Source organism: Macrobrachium rosenbergii, chromosome 20 (genome assembly GCF_040412425.1).
Source record: "Macrobrachium rosenbergii isolate ZJJX-2024 chromosome 20, ASM4041242v1, whole genome shotgun sequence".
In the NCBI taxonomy this organism is placed as follows: Eukaryota; Metazoa; Arthropoda; class Malacostraca; order Decapoda; family Palaemonidae; genus Macrobrachium; species Macrobrachium rosenbergii.
Window position 1 is genome coordinate 37,062,501 of NC_089760.1, and position 22,500 is coordinate 37,085,000.

At 36.8% G+C, this 22,500-nt stretch overlaps 1 protein-coding gene across 4 annotated transcripts in view; it reads left to right on the forward strand.

The window, feature by feature from the left end:
- Nucleotides 1-22,500, forward strand: part of LOC136849278 (globin-1-like) — a 194,435-nt gene that overhangs the window by 152,924 nt on the left and 19,011 nt on the right. Inside the window, exon 2 of one of the 4 annotated variants that reach the window (XM_067122578.1) lies at nt 12,762-12,872. The exons of the other annotated variants lie outside the window; for them this stretch is intronic. The gene's annotated coding sequence lies outside the window, so the exon portion shown is untranslated. The remainder of the gene's footprint in view (nt 1-12,761; nt 12,873-22,500) is intronic. 4 annotated transcript variants of the gene reach the window in all.

Here is a 22,500-nt window from a genome sequence, read left to right on the forward strand (position 1 = left end):
TTTATCTCATCGGTTGTCAGTCATCCTGTCAGTTCACTGACAGATAAACTATTTATCCCATCCGTGCGATAACTGATAAAGCCAGTCCTATCCTTGGAGATTTTCCTTTACTGTGAGACCGAAGGAGGGAGTTGTTCAGGGTGATTTATACGGTCGAGGGTCACCTCCACGAAACGAGGTCATTCCACAATTATTATTATTATTATTATTGCGGTTTAGTATGAGAGTCATTGCTATGCTCCCAAGCAAGGCGTCAGATTCTAAACTAAGTGTTCGGACTTGTCTTACCCAACCCCCAACCTCTCTCTCTCTCTCTCTCTCTCTCTCTCTCACACACACACACACACACACACACACACACACACACACACATGCATTTCCTTATTTCCATTTGCGTTCCTTCTATTTTTTCTCATAATTTTTCCCATATTGCTTCATTTCTCTTTTTTTCACCCATGTTTGTCATTTTTCACCCATATTTGTCATTTATTTCCCTTTCCTTCTCATGGGGGGTTTTCATCTTTCTCCGTCTATCTAGGTTTTGCGTTTTATAGCCGTTGGTTATTGATTCATGTTCGTTTAATGACTTTACAATTTGGGTTTTAGTTTTCTGTAAAAGAAAACTATTGTGCTGGCTTTGTCTGTCCGTCCGCACTTTTTCTGTCCGCCCTCAGTTCTTAAAAACTACTGTGGCTAGAGGGCTGCAAATTGTTATGTTGACCATCCACCCTCCAATCATCAAACATACCAAATTGCAGCCCTCTAGCCTCAGTAGTTTTTATTTTATTTAAGGTTAAATTTAGCCATAATCGTGCTTCTGGCAACGATGTAGGCCAGGCCACCACCGGGCCGTAGTATAAGTTTCATGGGCCGAGGTTCATGCAGCATTATACCGAGACCACCGAAAGATAGATCTATTTTCGGTGGCCTTGATTATACGCTGTAGCGGCTGTACAGACAACTCGATTGCGCCGAAGAAACTTCGGCGCATTTTTTACTTGTTTTATTGTACTGACACTAAATTTTAAGTAAGACCGCACTGCTAGTTGACAACTCCAGGCTTGTTGGCTACGAAAGTTTGCATGTTTTGCGTAATAATAATAATAATAATAATAGTAAATATGTGTTCAACGTCTCATAGCACATTAATAATAATAATAATAATAATATGTGTTCGACGTCTTACAGCCTACACATTAATAATAATAATAATGAATTCCTGCGACTACCGGATGTCCCCTCTCATCGTCTGCAAAGTGATGCGAGAGAGACGGTCTGTAAACTCACGCGGAACAGGTGGATTCCTCATTCGCATCGAACTGGTGAAGGATTCGACATATATTTGGGTACGGACCAGCTTTATGCGTTGCATCATCTTTTACTCTTTGGTAGGAAGTTTTTAATTATATTCTGGAGTAAATCGCCACGCATATCTTTGTTTAAACAGTAAATAAACTTGATAGTCATTAGTATTATTATTCAGAATGGGCATCAATTCGTATAGGATATTATCAATAAAAGCCATTAACTTGCTTGGCAAGTTTCCACAAAGAACTTTGATAAATAGAAGCAGACAAAAAAAAAAAAGAAAAAGAAAGGCGGAACCATCAGAATAGCGAAAATATTGGCATACAGTGTGGTTCTTCCTTTTTTCTCGCCCAGCATGTTTCCGCAAAGAAATATGATAAATGAAAGCAGAAAAAAAGGGCGGAACCATCAAAATAGGAAAATACTGGCATAGTATGTGGTTCTCTATTTCATAGCAAGTGTTTCTGATGCAGTAACGCCCTTGGTCTGAAATTGAGATTCATGCACTGTAAAATGTTCTCGACCTTGGGGCGGCACGGGAAAGCCCTTGGAGTTTTTGTTAGTTACGCCACAAGCACTGACAATGCATCGAATTAAGGTTTGCCCGTAACACACACACACACACACACACACACACACACACACACACACACACACACACACACACACACACACACAGTTACATATTTTTGGCTAGTGAATGATATTTGCAAGAAGACCTCGACAAGATGCGGATGACATCTCAAGCGTGCGAAGTCGCTATGGAGTTTTAGCTACAGGAATTCCTTACTGATTAAGCCGGTAGTATAAGAATGCGATAGCGCTATATCTTGTTCTTCTCTGAAGCCATCTTCCCTCTTATAAGAGGAAGGCTAATTTTTTTTTTTTTTTTTTTTAGAAGAAATTAGCTCTCGAATATTTTTCTTTATCAAAACTACTGAGAATCCATGAAGTATCAGGAGATAGAACTAGAACATAAAATTTAGGCCAAAGGCCGAGCGCTGGGACCTATGATGTCATTCAGCGTTGAAAATAATGTTGAAACAATTATTAGGAGAAGGTGGGAAGAAAGAGAATATGAATGGAGATTTAGGTAGAAATGAAAAGGGCTGCAGCTGGGGGCCGAAGGAGCACTGCAAAGAACCTAAAGTAATGCCTACAGCGCACCGCGTGAGGTGCACTGACAGCACATACCCCACTACAGGAAGGTATCAAGAGAAAATTTATGGTTTGCTAGCTCTAAGTAAATGGACTTGATTCCGATACAGTTAAGGAGACTTGGGACATTACGGTATATAGCTTGGGTCTACGCTAAAGGCAAGTGATTTCTCAGTGTCTTATTCCTTTTATCGCCTTCCTGCCCCGCACTCCAGAAAAACTAGTTTCTAATGAAAGACACGTTCTAATTCATGTGTGTGTGTGTAGGTATATATATATATATATACACAGTATATGCATATGTATATATATAATATATAGTATATTATATATATACATATATATATATATATATATATATATATATATATATATATATATATATATATATATATATATATATATATATATATATATAATAGCAAAATGATAATGATAAAACTTTTCCCCAAGTTATGCGCGAAGTACTGCTCAAGGACTGTCTGTCTGGGTGCATTCTTGAAGATTTTCTTGGGACCATACAGGAAGTGGAGAATAAAAAAAAAAAAGACTGGAGAGGTTACCTTGGTTAGATACATGAAACTTTATATAATTATATAATCTTTCTTTATCTTGACATAATCACAGTTTAGTGGTTTAGATTATGTTGGATAGTTTATAAAAAAAAAAGGTACATTTAAAGTGGCAGGGACCAGTATTCTGTCTTGAAGGAAGAACAAATGAGCCTCTAAAATTAGTCTAACGCTGAGATTCGGAATTCTTCCCTATTCCTATTCTCCTGATTCCAGCGTTATCTCCTTTTAGAGGCTGCGTTATCCCTTTTTTTCTGTTTTTTAGTTTTCTGTAAAAGAAAACTATTGTGCCGGCTTTGTCTGTCCGTCCGCACTTTTTTTGTCCGCACTTTTTCAGTCCGCCCTCAGATCTTAAAAACTACTGAGGCTAGACGGCTGCTAATTGGTATGTTGATCATCCACCCTCCAATCATCAAATATACCAAATTGCAGCCCTCTAGCCTCAGTAGTTTTTTTTTATTTTATTTAAGGTTAAAGTTAGCCATAATCATGCCGCTGGTAACGATATAGGATAGGCGACCACCGGGCCGTGGTTAAAGAATCATGGGCCGCGGCTCATACAGCATTATACCGAGACCACCGAAAGATGATCTGTTTTCGGTGGCCTTGATTATACGCTGTAGCGGCTGTGCAGAAAACTCGATTGCGCCGAAAAAACTTCGACGCATATTTTACTTGTTTTTTTTTATCATACTGAAAAGTACTCATAATTATGACATTAACGGGATTATGACAGAGCCAGCTTTTTTGCAAGATTATGGAAAACAACTGTCAAATTCAAAGTGTGGTAAAATTGCTTGGAAAATATATAAGATTTTTAAAAGTAAAAAAAAAAATAAAGCTTAATTTAACTTCCGAAATTGAAACATTTTTCAGGAAATATAGTTCATTGGTAAAGATTCGTTTTCTATGAAAAGTAAAATTCTTTTTAGAAACAGGTTAGCGTTGGAAACCCCGATTACACATATGCCTACATCCGCTCCATTTTTCCGACCCCCGCCCTTGTTTTTTCTTTTTCTTTTTTTTGCGTTGTTAATACCTCATGCTACCGCACGGCTCAAGCTGTCGATATTCCAGTGTAGGGACATTCATATTGGATGATCCCTACGCCAGATAAAAAAAAAAAAGAAGATTGATAATTCTTTTTCGTTATTTTCTTTTCCTTTTTTCCATTTTATCGCAGTTGCGTGTTCTGCTCTGTGTAAACTTGTTTTGCAAGTTCATAGATTTTTAGGCTTGTATAATATAAGTTTTTATTTTGGTTCATGATATAATGTTGGATAAAGGACAGATTCTCTTCTCGTAATTAATGAAAATTTCCACTATTTTTATTTTTTTGTCCCACTGCATTTTTCTAAAAATAAAACTCAGGGCTGATGATTACGTAATAAAGTCTACTAAGAGAGAAATTTGGAAGGTTATGGAAGAGTTCATAAAAAAATAAAATAACAATTTTGTTTAATTCATTATAACTCTTGCAATGCCACTAATCTGAAGTTATTCTTAATATATAACCATTCCATATTTAGTGTCAGAGTAACGGGAACAAGTACCAATTGATTGATAAATCAGGGTTTGTCTTGAGTTCTGTCTACTCATAATAGAAAGTGGCACATTAAAATTTCTTATTATTGAGAAAATTCAAACTTTTCCATGCGCGAAAAATACAAAGGAATAGGTGACGAATGTGTTATCTAGATGCGTTACTATTTCAGACTGAACTATTAGCCTGAACACGATATTCATTCATAAGAAGTCAGGAAACCATTGATAAAGTTTGCAGACTCCCAAGAATGGACTGCCCCTATGTATGAAAAGAGGAAATGAACTTCATGGACAATATTTTAACAAGAAAAGATTATCAGAAAAGTATTAACAACGAACGATATAAATATACTAAAACATATCCTAAATTCACGAGCTTCCACGGTATTAGATTAATGCGGAATTTATTTTCATAATGTGTTTTCAAGGTCACGTACTTAATTGTCTTTTGTGCATGTAAATTGGGTCTGTCAGAAGTCCTAATTTAGTTTTATTTTGCATCTTTTCATCAAAATTTAGTTTATTTAGTGGAATCCGAGATCTTTATACGCTGCCTCAGCAAAAAAAAAAAGATAGAACAATAAAAATAAATAAAAATGTAAAAAGACTTGTTTGGATACTTTTGCTCAACAACTAAACACCGAAGTTAAGTTGTAATGGAGATTGATTGCTTCCGCTTGCAAGCAGAGCCAGCTGTTCCAAACAGCAGCCTTCTTGTTCTCTTTCGTTGACAGTCAGTCTCTCTCTCTCTCTCTCTCTCTCTCTCTCTCTCTCTCTCTCTCTCTCTCTCTCTCTCTCATGGTTTGAATATGTTGACAGTATTTCTTATGTTACAATCTCTCTCTCTCTCTCTCTCTCTCTGTCAAGGTTTGAATATGTTGGCAGTATTTCTTATGTTACAATCTCTCTCTCTCTCTCTCTCTCTCTCTCTCTCTCTCTCTCTCTCTCTCTCTGTCAAGGTTTGAATATGTTGACAGTATTTCTTATATTACAATCTCTCTCTCTCTCTCTCTCTCTCTCTCTCTCTCTCTCTCTCTCTCTCTCTCTCTCTCTCTCTCTCTCTCTCAAGGCTTAAATATGTTGACAGTATTTCTTGTGTTACAATCTCTCTCTCTCTCTCTCTCTCTCTCTCTCTCTCTCTCTCTCTCTCTGTCATGGTTTGAACATGTTGACAGCGTTTCTTGTGTCATAAATGTTCTTGGCAATATCTCTCCCTCTACTTTCTTTCTGTGTGTGTGTGTGTGTCTCTCTCTCTCTATCTGTCTGTCTGTCTGTGTATCTTCTCTCTTTCATTGCATGTGTTGAAAATATTTAGATATTTGTCAAAAGCATATCTGTATAATTAGCCTCTTTCAGACGGAAAACTTTCGACCTTGAGTTAATACTCAAGTGAAGACTTGAGAGAAAGACTGCCTTTTTTAGTTTTCTGTAAAAGAAAACTATTGTGTCGGCTTTGTCTGTCCGTCCGCACTTTTTTCTGTCCGCCCTCAGATCTTAAAAACTACTGAGGCTAGATGGCTGCAAATTGGTATGTTAATCATCCACCCTCTAATCATCAAACATACCAAATTGCAGCTCTCTAGCCTCAGTAGTTTTTATCTTATTTAAGGTTAAATTCAGCCATAATCGTGCTTCTGGCAACGATTATGGCCACCACCGGGCCATGGTTAAAGTTTCTTGGGCTGCTGCTCATACATCATTATACGAGACCACCGAAAGATAGATCTGTTTGCGGTGGCCTCGATAATACGCTGTAGCGGTTGTACAGAAAACTCGATTGCCGCGCAGAAACTTCAGCGTATTTTTTACTAGTTTATTCGTGGCGTGGAAAGACGATGGTTCGCCACTTGTCGCTTGCTCGAGAAGGACGTGACAAACACAGATTGGACCATTTGACTCGTCTTTCTGACCTGCCTACCGTTCATTCATAAGGAGTTTCTGTGTACTTGGGTTTGTTGATGATTACTCATACTGCTGGTATATACCTTTCTGACCTTTTCTTTCAATTTTGTTCTTGTTTTTTTTTTCTTGTTTTTTGTTGGTTCTTGTAAAGATGAGGGAACTTGACACCTTTTTTTTTTTTTAATATAGAAGGGATCTTTGAGTATATGCTCAGTTTGTCTCCCCCTCTCCCCCCCATCCCTCAAAGGGGGGGTGAAATCAGTTTTCCTTTTGTACTTGAAGCTGAAATGAATCAACAACTCTCTCTCTCTCTCTCTCTCTCTCTCTCTCTCTCTCTCTCTCTCTCTCTCTCTCTCTCTCTCTCTCTCCGTACATAGAAAAAAAAGTGTTCTGTATGCACTTGTAACTGAAATGAACAACAAGATCAGGTTTCTTACTGTACTGTACTCTCTCTCTCTCTCTCTCCGTGCAAAAGATCAGGTTTCTTATTGTACTTGTAACTGAAATGAACCAATAACTCTCTCTCTCTCAAAGCAAAAAAAAATCAGTTTTCTTTTTGTCCTTGGAACTGAAATGAACCAATAACACTCTCTCTCTCTCTCTCTCTCTCTCTCTCTCTCTCTCTCTCTCTCTCTCTCTCTCTCTCTCTCTGTCTTAAACACACAACTTTACCTATTGCCATTTTAGTTGTTAATTTGAATCGGTGCCTTTGAAATCGAAAACATATCGGAAAGCAATAATGGCTGTTCGATTCCCATTCACATGTGGTCTGGATTGCTATTGATTTCTGAATATTGGTGAATTACTTGTGGGGGAACTTGAGGCCATAGTTATAAAATATTATTTTTTTTTTTTACTTTTAATTAGCTTTTTCGCAATTTTTTTTTTATCTTGCGGCTATACATTGAAAACGAATGTATATTTTTAAATTTGAGTTTTTGAGATTTCCCGTTTTTTTTTTTCCATGTGAATTTTTTTTTAAATCAGTATTATTTTTCTGTTTTCATTTCATTTCGTTATCTTTCATATCTTAACTGAAACATGCTTCCTCCTTTAAATAGCATTTTGTACATAATTTTGATTTCTGTTATCCATACAAAAATTTTTTTTCTACTTTTTGTATTAGTTTATCTTATTTTTGAGCAGTAAGAACAAGGGATTATATTCAAAGTTTCTTTTCGTGTTTTTTTTTTTTTATTTTACTGGAAATTTGCTTAAATTGTTCGCAGTTTCAACAGGAAAAGAGATTATGCGCGGTTTCAACAAGAAAAGATATGCACGGTTTCAACAGGAAAAGAGATTATGCGCGGTTTCAACAAGAAAAGATATTATGCACGGTTTCAACAGGAAAAGGGATTATGCGCGGTTTCAACAAGAAAAGATATTACGCGCAGTTTCAACTGGAAAAGAGATATTAACGTTAAACAGTTAATCCTGTAATCCAAAATTCATTTTCTAATTCTGTACTGCAAAATTCATACTTAAATCACTTCCGAAATTGGCAACAAAATTCGAAAGTGTTGCCTATGTCACTGCATTGTTCAACCCCATGAGAACACTTGACCCACTTAACCTGAAAAATAAATGACTTGCTGTTTCGCGTGGATCAGGATTTTTCCATCTGTGTCATTCTGTTAAGGACAGAGACTCATAGATTTTGTGGAAAATTAGCTGGATTTTTTCCCCCAAGAATTATTAGTTTTCAGAAATAGGAAAGTGGAGCTATAGAATCGCTTCGATGATTCTAAAATATTTCATTATTATTATTATTATTATTATTATTATTATTATTATTATTATTATTATTATTAGTAGTAGTAGTAGTAGTAGTAGTAGTAGTAGTAGTAGTAGCAGTAGTAGTAGTAGTAGTAGTAGTAGTAGTGTATATATGTTTGTAAAAGACAACGCATTGGTTTGAACTTCCACGAAACTATATTATGTTCCCTTTGCCCTGTTTGACCATGTAAAATAAATTTACATTATTTTTTTAAGTAATGTAAATCATTGCTATAGCATTTGTAAGGAAAAAACTGTACTATTGTATAAATACTGTGACTTCTCAAGCGCTGTTGTACCTTGACGATTGAAACGAAATCGAATTAAGTCCAGATAGCAGAACAAAAATCATTTGGGAATCGAAAAAGTAGGAAATTGGACCTAAAAATAAATGAAGGTTTTTAATCCAACTGGAATTGGAATGGATATTTTATGATTATAATTATACAAGCAGGTAGAAGCCGAAAGTTAGATTGGGTTAGCGTTTCGTAGGATAGAAACCTCTCTCTCTCTCTCTCTCTCTCTCTCTCTCTCTCTCTCTCTCTCTCTCTCTCTCTCTCTCTCACATGTTAGTTATTTTAGATTTGATGATACAGAAAGGCCAAGACTCGAAGGTGCATTGATTTAGAGTTATTTTGAGATCAAAATTCCCCGTTTTCTTTCATAGTTTTTTTTTTTTTTTTTTTTTTTTTTTTTTTGTCAGTCCTCCCGAGGATGTGCCATTAGAACCTCGAAAGTTCAAGCGAAGATGCAATGCATCATTACCCTAAAACAATTCACCTTGTACTTTAATCATTTACTTATATTTTTACCTGGTTATTTATTGATTTATTAATTTTTCTTTTTCTCTTTTCTGATAACTAATCTCTTCTTTCTGTAATTTCTTTCAAACGAATATCATATCCTTTGGAAGCTGGAATTTCAAGTCAGTGTCCCCTGTAGGGTTGTTCCATATGAACTGGGTTTATCTTCTGAATAATAATAATAATAATAATAATAATAATAATAATAATAATAATAATAATAATAAAAAATATTCATAGTAGCATGAGTCTTGAAATGGAGAAACAAATCCACGGTTAGCTATCGGAACAGACACACAAACACACACATACATATACATATATATATGCGTGTGTGTGTGTATGTGTGTACATACCCATACATAACTATGGATTTGTTTCTCCAATAATAATAATAATAATAATAATAATAATAATAATAATAATAATAATAATAATAATAATAATAATAACAGTCTCATCTTAAAATCACCACATTTACAAAGAGACATTTAAACCAAAATAAGATCGGTCGAACTCAGAAGTGTAAATTCGAATTCCGACCTTTTTCACCAAATCATAAACTTGAGGAAGGTTTGGGCATTCTTTCTGCGCGGCGTATTTTCAGGACTGTCGAGCTCAGTCTGAATATCATTTCCTGGACGAATAATTCGCGGAATTGCGTTATTAGAAGTTTTCGAAAAATATGCCAGAGAAATATTCAAGAGACGGGGAGTAGAGTGAGAAGTCCCTGGGCGCTTAGACGTACGAACGCAAACACACACACACACACATAGATTGCAAAGTACATACATACACAGATACAATATGTATACATACATAAATATATATATACCTACATATATGCATATACATATATATGTATATATATATGTATATGTATGTGTATATATATATACACAGTATATATATATATATATATATATATATATATATATATATACATACATACATACATACATATATATATATATATATATATATATATATATATATATATATATATATATATATATATATTCATACACACACACATCCTTCGCACATTTGACTGGAAGTCGACTATGTATATATATATATATATATATATATATATATATATATATATATATATATATATATATATATATATATATATATATATATATATACATACACAACAACTTTGCACATTTGACTGGAAGTCGACTGTAGAGGCAATCAATCAGATACCCATTCCGGGCGCATCCATGGTCACAAGATGAAAGGGAAAGAGAGAGAGAGAGAGAGAGAGAGAGCATAAAATAAAAGAAAAGAATCTAGTCTACTTTGCAGGGAGATGTATTGCAAAACGGGATGGTCTTGAATGCTAATGCGGGGTCAGTTCTCTCTCTCTCTCTCTCTCTCTCTCTCTCTCTCTCTCTCTCTCTCTCTCGTGTAAACTTGTACAGCAAACTGTGTGTGTATGTGTGTGTGCACGTGTGCACGTGGAGGATACACAGAACCTTGGGCGTCTCTCCTTTCTTCTTTTCAAGTCGGGTGTAAAATTCCCCAAGAAAAGACATAACACAGAACGATGGAGAAGTAGGAAGTAATCAATATCAGGGATGAAGGAAACTCTCTCTCTCTCTCTCTCTCTGAAAAGGGATTTAAACAAAGAAACAAACTAAAGAGAAGTATGTTCGCATGAAAGCAAGATGATGACACTGGTAAGTGTGTTTATATATATATATATATATGTGTTTATATATATATATATATATATATATATATATATATATATATATATATATATATATATATATATATATATATATATATATTTATGTGCATAATATGTAAATATATATATATTATATATATATAGATAGATAGATAAGATGTACTAGCATTATTATTATTTATATGCTCTTGTGATTTAAGCAAGCTCAGTGTAATCGAAGTATGTAAAACTTGAGTCCACAGCAACTTTGCTTTGGACACAAGTGCGTAATTTTTAACGTGCGAATTTTTTTTACAAGGTACGCGCTGTATATTTATCCCCCACAAACTTCACATGCCTTTGAATTAATATCTTCCATTCTGTCTTTCTTATTTACAGCATTCGTGTGTGTGTGTGTATATGTATATATATATATATATATATATATATATATATATATATATATATATATATATATATACATATATATACATATGTAGTGTGGTTATATAATATAATATATTATATATATACATATATATAAAGGGTGCGTGTGTGTGCGTGCGTTTATGTGTGTGTTTATATAGATAAGTAAATAGATAAGTAAAGTAAAAGAATTTCGATCAGGAACAAGATGTCAGGTAAATGCTTGCAAGGTACTCAACAAACGCGCAATGCCTGTTTGTGTTTTAGGCGCAAAAAAAAAAAAAAAAAAAATTTAAGCCTAAAAAAATAAGATCCCCAAAGACTCACAGCGGCAGTTCGCGGAGATCAAGACGTTTAAACCACGAAATAGTGCCGAATTACCTTCCGTCCTGTCATTGAGCTTGCGTGAAATTGCAGTAATTGCACGTCATCGTTGCGATATTGCCTTTGATGTCGAGTCATTGTTCCGTTTAAGCATCGCCTTCGGGTAATGTTCGTCTTTTTGTTATTAGGGAGAACTCGCCCGGAAATTTGCTGCGAGAGAACGGTAGTGCTTTTGCGTGAATATCCTGTCGTTTCTTTATTCACTGCGGTTGTAATATTCAAGAGACGTGGCATTATGCTTCCGAGACCAGATTTCCTTGAATATCCATCCAGAAGTTTTTGGTCACTGTTATTGGTTCCGGAAGGCTTTTTATTTTATCGGACATTAACTGAGCACTGGACTGCAATATCTTTTTTCTTGTCGTGACGTGTGTAATGTGAGGTAATTTTACAAATATTGAAAGAATGTTCGGACAGAAATATTATTATTGTTGTTGTTGTTAATCTCTAGATACTTAAGCGAGCCTTAGCTTTTTCTTGATTTTGTAGTGGACACAAAATGAAAGGAGGAAAAGGAGGTAGGTGTAAATATCAGAATCTAATATTAAAGTTGAAGAAAAATCTGCTTTCAGATTTTCTTCTTATTTTGTAAAATTCACTAGTAGAGAAGAGAGTAGGTGCTCAAAGGAAATAGAAATTAACTTGTAGACGAGTACAGACACTATTTTTATCAGACATTTCAGAAAGCGAGAAGACGAAACCACATAACCTTGAAATCAGTTCAAAGTCTTAGGTGATATAGATGAGACCAACCCGAGGATAATTAGATAAGATAACCACGAGCAGTGCGATAACACTTTTCAGTTTTTAGACACGAAAATCGTCAACGCCTTTGATTTTATGGACATTAAAAAAGCATAACAACTGCGTCCCTGAAACTGGTTGTTTTTCCTTTGGTTACCAAAGCTTTTAACTCGGCTTTCTAGTCCTGTTTCCTCCAACTTTTTCCTCCAACTTACAACCTTCCATCCTCTAAGAGGCAGGTTTATCACTCCAACTCCCACCTCCCCTCCCCGTCCCATTGGCCTCTATACCCCCCCCCATACGCCCCCCGTCCCCTCAAAAAATAATAATCTCATTAACTAACGTATGTTGCTCACGTGCGCTCGAGGTCAAGAGATGCTGTGACAAGAAGGAATGAGGATGGTAAGGATTAGACTATGCCGAGAAATACCTGGCAATAAGCTTCTTAATTACTAATTCCAGTTGCTGCTTGGCCATCTGCTTGGACCTTCATGCACAAGCAGACAAATAGGAGGTCGTGTGTCTTTTAATATGCAAACCACGGAAGGCAGTCATTAACTCGTTGCTTGCAAGGTATGTAGAAGAGAATAAATAGAAACCAAGCGGATGTGAGCAGTGAATATGAATATTATTGCCAGACGATTCGGAGACGCTCATTCATGTAGGCGTTTAGGAGTAATTGTAATGTATGAAAAGATATTTGACCTAACTCTGCCTTCTGGAAATAATATATAGTTAAAGTTAAAGTCCTCCTGGGCCTCTGTAGGCTCATAGGGCAGGCGCTGATCTCCTGTTTTTTAGGCAGACAAAAGAAAAAAATGTATAAGCGACTGAAACGAATTGTCTACATAGTATATGTGAATTAATGGGCAATGAAATTTTAAGTATATTTAGATGCGACAAATGTAAGCATAGGAAAAAAAAAGAGGATTACCGTATTTTGAGGAGGTTTGCTTTTGAAGAGAGACTGAGAGATAAAAGTTTGGTGAAAAGAATAAATAATTCTGCAACAGTGGGAGGGGAGAGGAGAGCAAACCCTAGAAATTTTTGGGTAGGTAAAATGGGAAGTGTTTTGGAACCGGAGGACCATAACACTAGCGGATCCAGAGGGGTGGCGGAGCCACCTGGGCACGTGGCCCCCCATGAAAAAAAGGACAAAATAATAACATTGAAGATTTAGATTATAACATAAATGAGGAATATAGAAATGGGAAAAAAATAAAATCCATTATAGAAATAATATATAATAAATACATACATTATATAAATATATATATATATATATATATATATATATATATATATATATATATATATATATATATATATATATATATATATATATATACACATATACACACACACACATAATGTGAAAAATTGGTGCCGTCCAATGAAATTTTTCTGGATCCGCTAGTGGATCCTAATATTCAAGAAGCGAGGAAGTGAATAAGAGACGGAGCTGCTGTAAATGGAACTGCGTGTGTGTGTGTGTCTAAGGAAGCTAGACACTCTTAATAGCAGTTACTGTTTCCTTAATATTTCTCTGGAGTCACCTTTTTTGTGGGGAAATGGTTTTTATGAAAAACAAATGCTATAATCTTACTTCTTTGTCGCATATATATTTCCTTTTATTGTCTCGCTATAACTGTCTTCTTTCTCTGGTATATATATATATATATATATATATATATATATATATATATATATATATATATGTGTGTGTGTGTGTGTGTTTGTGTGTATGTATGTATGTATGTATGTATGTATGTATACACTCCTCCATTGTAGTCCTCAAGAAAGGCAACAAAATCACATCGCTGCTACATGAAAGCATCTCATCGAAAAACAGCGTCAAGTGACGATTGATGCTGAAAAGAATTCCATAAGAACAACAAAAGAAAGAGCAAAGAGCAGTGCAATATTGCTTAGGGTTCGCTCTTACCTTCGATCTCTTTACCTTCGTAATGGGTAGGAATCACATTGCATTCCTGTCATGTTCTTTCTCACATCTTGTTCCCCACCCTCTTCTAACAATTGTTTCATAGTGCAACTGCGAGGCTTTCCTCCTGTTACACCTTTGTAACCTTTTACGCCCAATTTTCCTTTCATCGCTGAATGACCGTATAGGACCCAGCGCTTGGCCTTCGGCCTAAGTTGTATATACTTCTTCTTCTTCTTCTTCTTCTTCTTCTTCTTCTTCTTCTTCTTCTTCTTCTTCTTCAGATTGCATAACCAGGTGTAACTGAGCGTTATTTTATTTTATTCGAAGATTACGAATAATTCTAATTACCTGCTCTTTTTAAGTGGATTAGACATCAGTATGAGTATATGCATTTTATAAACGCTGATGGAATTTAGCTGACCTTGAGCCAAGAGGCAAAACGGAAACAGTGTTTGACTAATCGCACCCTTCTTGTATTATAATCACTCGGTATCACAGCTCCAGCTGTGTTCGTTTCTCTGCGCAAATAATGTGTCTTTGCTCCAGCCACTGGAACGAATCTCTCTCTCTCTCTCTCTCTCTCTCTCTCTCTCTCTCTCTCTCCTCCTATTTGTATGCGATTACGCGGCCGACGAAGTTATGGACTTTGGCAAAGACATATTTCGGCCGAATGGTGCGTTTTCTGGCGCTTAATATTTCACTCGGACAAGTTGAGCTAACGTGCTGCAAATTCATGACAGCCTAAGTCAGAAATCGGTCGTTTGTTGATGTTCCTGTTGCTGCTACTGCTGTTGCTGCTGTTCCTGTTGCTGCTACTGCTGTTGCTGCTGTTCCTGTTGCTGGTGCTGCTGTTGCTGCTGTTCCTGTTGCTGGTGCTTGGGCGTTGTTGGTACCATGTTTTTAACTCACTTCTAATTTTAGCGAATTCATAAGGATCTGTCTTGACTACATAAAACGACTCGTGGTTGGTGTTGGTGGTCTTCAATTAAGTGAATCATAAGATTAGCGATACCGTTTTAGTTTTCTGAAAAGAAAACTATTGTGCCGGCTTTGCCTCTCCGTCCGCACGTTTTTCTGTCCGCAATTTTTCTGTCCGCCCTCATATCTTAAAAACCACTGAGGCTAGATGGCTGCAAATTGGCATGTTGATCATCCACCCTCCAGTCATCAAACGTACTAAATTGCAGCCCTCTAGCCTCAGTAGTTTTTATGTTATTTAAGGTTGAGTTTAGCCATAATCGTGTTTCTGGCAACGATATAGGATAGGCCACCATCAAGCCGTGGCTAAAATTTCACGGGTCGCGGCTCATACAGCATAATACCGAGACCACCGAAAGATAGTATATTTCCGGTGGCCTTGATTATACGCTGTAGCGGCTGTACAGAAAACTCGATTACGCCGAAGAAACTCCGGCGCATGTTATATTTGTTGGTTATTGCTGCTGCTATATTTTACTACTTTTGTTGTTGATATTTTAGTGTTAATTCGTGCAATCTTAAAATTTAAATTCTTTTTCTTCATTTTTCTTCGGTTTTCCTCACCAAAGAGTTCACTCCTTGATCTCGCAGTTTAGTACGAATGTTGTTGCTGTTATTTATTTCTACTTTTGTTGTTGATATTTTAGTGTTTATTCATACAATCTTAAAACGTAAAACGTCTTTCACTTTATTTTTCTTTGGTTTTTCTTCACCAAAGAGTTCATCCATTGATCTGCTAGAGAAATACGAATAATATAACAATTCAAACATCCGAATTTCATTTAGAGGCCCTCCTGCCAGCCTTCATTTGATCCAGCAAGAGAGCTTACTTTCCCAAATCTTTGTCTTCATTATCGCTGCTGGTTTTTAATAAATGTTTCTTGAACTTTCTCGTAAAGGTCTTCAAGTGATCTTATCATTTAGTTAATGGAATACTTTATTAGATAATTGAGGTACCTTGGAAGTCGAAGGTCTCCAAATGTTCCTATCAGTTTGAAGTCGAAGATCTGTGTTGCATCGTGGGGTACCTCATGAAAAAAGCCTACATATTCTGGATACAGAAGATCCTCTGTATGCTGATTCGAACCGGCGCAAACCAGAGCCACATGGAAGAAGAGAGGAGCAGCAGCAGTGGGTCTCAATGAGACCCGAGAGCCACCGGAGTAGGTGGCTTTATACGCCCTGGAGGCGAGGTTCTGTTTGTTGGTCATACCTGGCTGAGGCAGGCACGCTGTAGGAGGAGGCCATGATGACCACACGTACCCCCTTCATCAATTCGCTTCATCCGCCTCTAAATGCGCCGATCTCTCTCTCTCTCTCTCTCTCTCTCTCTCTCTCTCTCTCTCTCTCTGCTCTTAGGCACCCGCGTGGCAGATGAGCTTGGAAGTAGCTCTTCTTTTTTTCTCAGGAAGATAAAAGCTATATTGTAGCTAGTAGTACAAAAACGATTGTGTACCGAATGAGACAAATAACACGGCGCAAGCCCCAAATAACAATGTACTCAGCTGGGTGATCAATAATGATTGCTAGGCTCTAGTAACATGTTCACTGCACTGATGGTCGCTCGACCAGCAAAATTGAAAGTCGCTCTGGCCAACCAACGCTTGGTTGGGTTACCACCAATGAATATATCAGACTCCAGTAGTACATAATCTTTACTAGAACTTGCAACACATCTTATCGGTATGGTGTGAGCTGCAGTTAGTCACAGTTGTAAAAGCTTCTAGGTGTTATGGAGTCACATTCCAGAGTGATAAAATGGGAGCCTTACATGTGACAGAATGCAAAAACACGTTTAGCAACCTGTGCAGACTTATTATTATTATTATTATTATTATTATTATTATTATTATTATTATTATTATAACCAACCCCTAAAGGTGAAAGGATCAAACTTGTACGAGTGTGTGTCTGGTAAATTATAAGTTTTAAATGCAAAAAAAAAAAAAAATAAATATAGATTATTACCAGCATGCAGTTATTACGCACTTCCGATTGTGATGCAATGTATGAAAGTCCATGATTTCATGATTTGAAAAAAATCAGCGGAAATGACATTACACTTCTCACTTTTGATATTATTATTGTTATTCCAGTGGGGAGATGCAGATCAGACCACTCACACATTTATTTAAAAAGAACAGAAAATTACATAAAAAAATCTGAACGTAAGAGGGGAATCTTACATATAAAAATGTATATATATATAATATATATATATATATGTAAATTTATATAAAACTTGTATACATATATGTATACATACATACACACATATGTGTATGTATATATATATATATATATATATATATATATATATATATATATATATATATATATATATATATATATATATATATACTGAACAGTCATGAACCCGCCGGATCGAATGAAATTCTTTCTGAAAACGCTTCCTAGAATAATTCTAAGAAAACTGCGATGTATAGCCGTCGCGGAAATCTGGTTAACTATGTTCAATATTTTATTAAGCTGTGTAATTTACAGGAGCCTGACACGCTGAAGGAGGCCCTGTAATTGACAGTAATTAATTTTATATTTAAATAAACATATCTTATTAATAGAATTTTATTTTATTAAAAGTATATCTGTTGCTTCATAAACAGAGCCGTATTATAGGTGACCGAAGCCCATTTTATCTCCGAATCTCGTCTTCTGTGAGTTGCCTCGCTCACATACGATCGGTTCCATTGAAGTATGATTCCTTCCTGGAACCAGCGTTGAGAACCATTCCTGGAACTAACCTGCTGGACAATGCAAGGGAGGGTAGGATCTACGTAGCGCTCCACTTCGATGAAGACCTTTTCCTATTAACTAAGTTTCGTTTCTTCTTTTCATTTTCAGAAATATTCTATTGAATTTCTTTCGTTTTTTGAAGGATATTTTGTATTTTTGGAATGTTTCGTTTCCTCATTTGAAATAATTCTATGTTCATTCAATGATAAATGTTTTTCCTTTTTTTTTTGGAAAACTTCTTTCTTCGTTTGAGAAGTATTTTCTTTGTTTTTTTTTTTTAAGTAAAACCTTTGTCATTCTTCTTTTAAGGATTCTTAAAAAGTAATTTCCTTCCTTTCTTGTTTTATTGGAAACTTGCTTCGAGTGAGGAAAAATGTTATCTTCCTTCGAGGAATTTTTTCACAGAATTTTTATAAATTCACCGAATTAGTTTCGGTAAATTGTTGAAAACATCTTTTTTTAAGTGATCTTTCTTTACTTAAATGACATTTATTAAGTAAAGGAAATTATCAGATATGATTAGCAAATCTCATTTGTTATCTGATAATGCCATGGGTGACCATTTCTTATAATGCAGATTTATTATTAATCGATAATGAAATCAGATTGTTTAAATGCCTGGTGTGACTCTTAACTATATGGTTAAGCTCTACTTAACTGTTATTCCTTTATATATTCCTTCGACGACTCTTGCAATAAAATCAGCTTCACCAAAATTGGTGTCAAGTCAGCTGGTACCTTCATCCTCCTGCCAGGTGCTTCTCCCAGCATGAAGTCCCAAATCGATTGGCACACCTCCCAGTAAATCCAGCGGTACCTTTAAGCCTCAAGTTAATCCCCTCGTAAGAATGTTGTTTGCTCTGAAGCTACGGACGGTAAAAGGAGCAAGATTTTAGTTTTCTGTAAATAAAACTATTGTGCCGGCTTTGTCTGTTCGTCCGCACTTTTTTCTGTCCGCATTTTTTCTGTCCGCCCTCAGATCTTAAAAACTACCGAGGGTAGAGGGCTGCAAAATGGTATGTTGGTCATCCACCCCCCAATCATCAAACATACCAAGTTGCAGCCTTCTGACCTCAGTAGTTTGCACGTTATTTAAGGTTAAAGTTAGCTATAATCGTGCTTCTGGCAACGATATAGGATAGGCCACCACTGGGCCTTGGTTAAAGTTTCATGTGTCGCGGCTCATACAGCATTATACCGAGACCACTGAAAGATAGATCTATTTTCGGTGGCCTTGGTTAAACGCTGTAGCGGCTGTGCAGAAAACTCGATTTTTTACTTGGCCCCTTTGCTGGCTACTTGCTTAACATTGACGTTGATTGCAAGTGACTGACATTCATCCACTGACCTGCAGTACTGGTACAGCGCACATATCCTGTCCTCAAGGATGCCAGCTGATTATGTCATCGCTTATCTTGCGTTTATAGCTTTTGTGATCAGTTTTCATTGGTGGTACCTGTTGTGTGTTGTTACTTTTATTATCTGCCCTTGGTTCTTCACAGTTAGCAAATTAGAAATAAGAGGCTTTGGAGAAGTCGTGGAAAAAATTTTTAGGGAGAGAAGTGTATATTTTTTCACACATTATATATATTATATTCATGTAGCATAATACAAATATTAAAAGTTGAAGTTATTTCTAATATAAAGTACATTAATTTTTATTGCAGCAGCACTACTGCGTCTTATATTATAATTATTATTATTATTATTATTATTATTATTATTATTATTATTATTATTATTATTATTATTATTAAAAGAATCTAGATGTTAGCATCAGAAGTCACCGCGAAAGTTACCCACCTTCAGATGAACTTTCACTTTCCAGTTTGAGCATTTACTATATAATTATAATAATTGCATATACCGTTATGAATTGTGCGCCCGATTGTTATTCGACTGAGACGAGGTGGGAGAGATGGGGTTTTGGGGCGGGCGGCGGCGTGGAGAAGAGAGAAAAAACAAAGCAACAGGCGTGAGAGATTAGTACTTCTTCAAAAAGTATAACATAACGTAATTTCGAATAGGAGGGTCTTCAGGAGTTCATTCTCACCCCACCTGGATGAAACTATTCATAAGATATTCTCTCTCTCTCTCTCTCTACAAGATAAGTTTACACTTTGATCGCTCTCTCTCTCTCTCTCTCTCTCTCTCTCTCTCTCTCTCTCTCTCTCTCTCTCTCTCTCTCTCTTCAGTTGGCTTACGATACAAAACCACTTTACGCCTTGACAGTCTCTCTCTCTCTCTCTCTCTCTCTCTCTCTCTCTCTCTCTCTCAGGGATAGCGTAAATGACCCCGCCCTGCCCCCAAACCAATCAATTAGTTTGTTATGGAGAGTTCCTACAGTAAAAGAATCAGAAGACGCACTAATTATCATGAAACGACCAGTGACCACCGGAAGTTCACCAGTCCACATTTTCATCGCCACAAGCAGTCCTTGCCCAAGAAACAACTCCCCCAAAACTAATCCCTCTCTAGGGAGTTCCCCGACATACACGCACCTTGCATCCTTGAAAGAGTCCTACACCCCCAGTCCCTTTCCCCATCAGCCTCCTCCCCGGCCATCTCCAGTTGCATGAAGCCAGTGTCCTCTTTTTTCCTCAGTCTCCCCACGTCTTTTCCTTCCAGGCCCCTTGCAGATGTCGCAAGGCATGTTTTCCTCCAACAAATATATTTATGTCAGTATTTTGGAGTACGGGTTATTTGGTTTCAGACGAGAAGGCAGAAAAAAAAGAAAGGAAAAAAGTGGCGTCGCTCTATACATCACCCAGAATTATGTTTGAGATTTTTAGCTTATGATACCATATCACCCTCAGGATGCATTAAGCGGGAATCATATGCATGCTAAACCCGACGTATTATTCAGAATTCAGAATATGAACACTTTCCTAAATATGTGTGGTGCAGTTTCAGGAAATGACAGTGCGTCATGAATTATTGCAAAATGGCAAAACTTTTCTTGATTTTCCTCCAACCCCCTTGCTTCCTTCCCTCCATATTCTCCATCCTGTCCCCACTGCTTCTTCCTACCAGCTCCTTATCCTCATCCCCCTCACTTCCCTTCCAAACAAGGCCTGGAAGAAGCAGAACCATAGCATCGCCCAAGCAAATCCCCCTACCAACAGACCAACAACGTCGATCTACTCCCTCTCACCAAGTTTCCAATATATTTCCACTTCTGCCCACAATCCCAAGTTTCCAGTCTAATTCCATTTCTGACCACAGTCCCAAGTTTCCAATTTAATTCCACTTCTGCCCACAATCCCAAGTTTCCAATCTAATTCCACTTCTGTCCACAATCCCAAGTTTCCAATCTAATTCCACTTCTGCCCACAATCCCAAGTTTCCAATCTAATTCCTCTTCTGTCCACAATCACAAGTTTCCAGTCTAATTCCACTTCTGTCCACAATCCCAAGTTTCCAATCTAATTCCACTTCTGTACACAATCCCAAGATTCCAGTCTGATTAGACTTCTGCCCACAACCCCAAGCTTCCAATCTAATTCCATTTCTGCCCACAATCCCAAGTTTGCATCTAATTCGATTTCTGCCCAAAATCTCAAGTTTCCAGTCTAATTCCACTTTTGTCCACAATCCCTTTCCAGTCTAATTCCACTTCTGTACACAGCCCCAAGTTTCCAACCTAATTCCACTTCTGTCCATTATTCAAAGTTTCCAGTTTAATTCCACTTCTGTTCACAATCCCAAGTTTCCAATCTAATTAGACCTCTGCTCACAATCCCAAGCTTTCAGTCTAATTAGACTTCTTCCCACAATCCCAAGTTTAGAATCTAATTCCACTTCTGTCCACAATCCCAAGTTTCCAGTCTAATTAGACTTCCTCCACCAATCCCAAGCTTTCATTCTAATTTGACTTCTTCCCACACTCCCAAGCTTCCAATCTAATTCCACTTCTGTACACAATCCCAAGTTTCCAGTCTAATTCCACTTCTGTCCACAATCCCAAGTTTCCAGTCTAATTCCACTTCTGTCCACAATCCCAAGTTTCCGGTTTAATTAGACTTGTGTCCACAATCCTAAGTTTCCATTCTGATTCCACTTCTGTCCACAATCCCAAGTTTCCAGTTTAATTAGACTTCTGCACAAAATCCCAAGTTTCCAGTTTAATTAGACTCCTGCCCGCAATCCCAAGCTTCCAGTCTAATTCGACTTCTGCCCACAATCCCAAGCTTCCAATCTAATTCCACTTCTACCCACAATCCTAAGTTTCCAGCCTAATTCCACTTTTGCCCACAATCCCAAATTTCCAGTCTAATTCCACTTCTGCCTACAATCCCAAGTTTCCAGTCTAATTCCATTTCTGCCCACAATCCCAAGTTTCCAGTCTAATTCCACTTCCCACAATCCCAAGTTTCTAATTTAATTCCACTTCTGTCCACAATCCCAAGTTTCTAGCCTAATTTGACTTCTGCCCACAACCCCAAGCTTCCAGTCTAATTCCTCTTCTGCCCACAATCCCAGGTTTCCAATCCAATTTCACTTCTGTTCACAATCCCGTTTCCA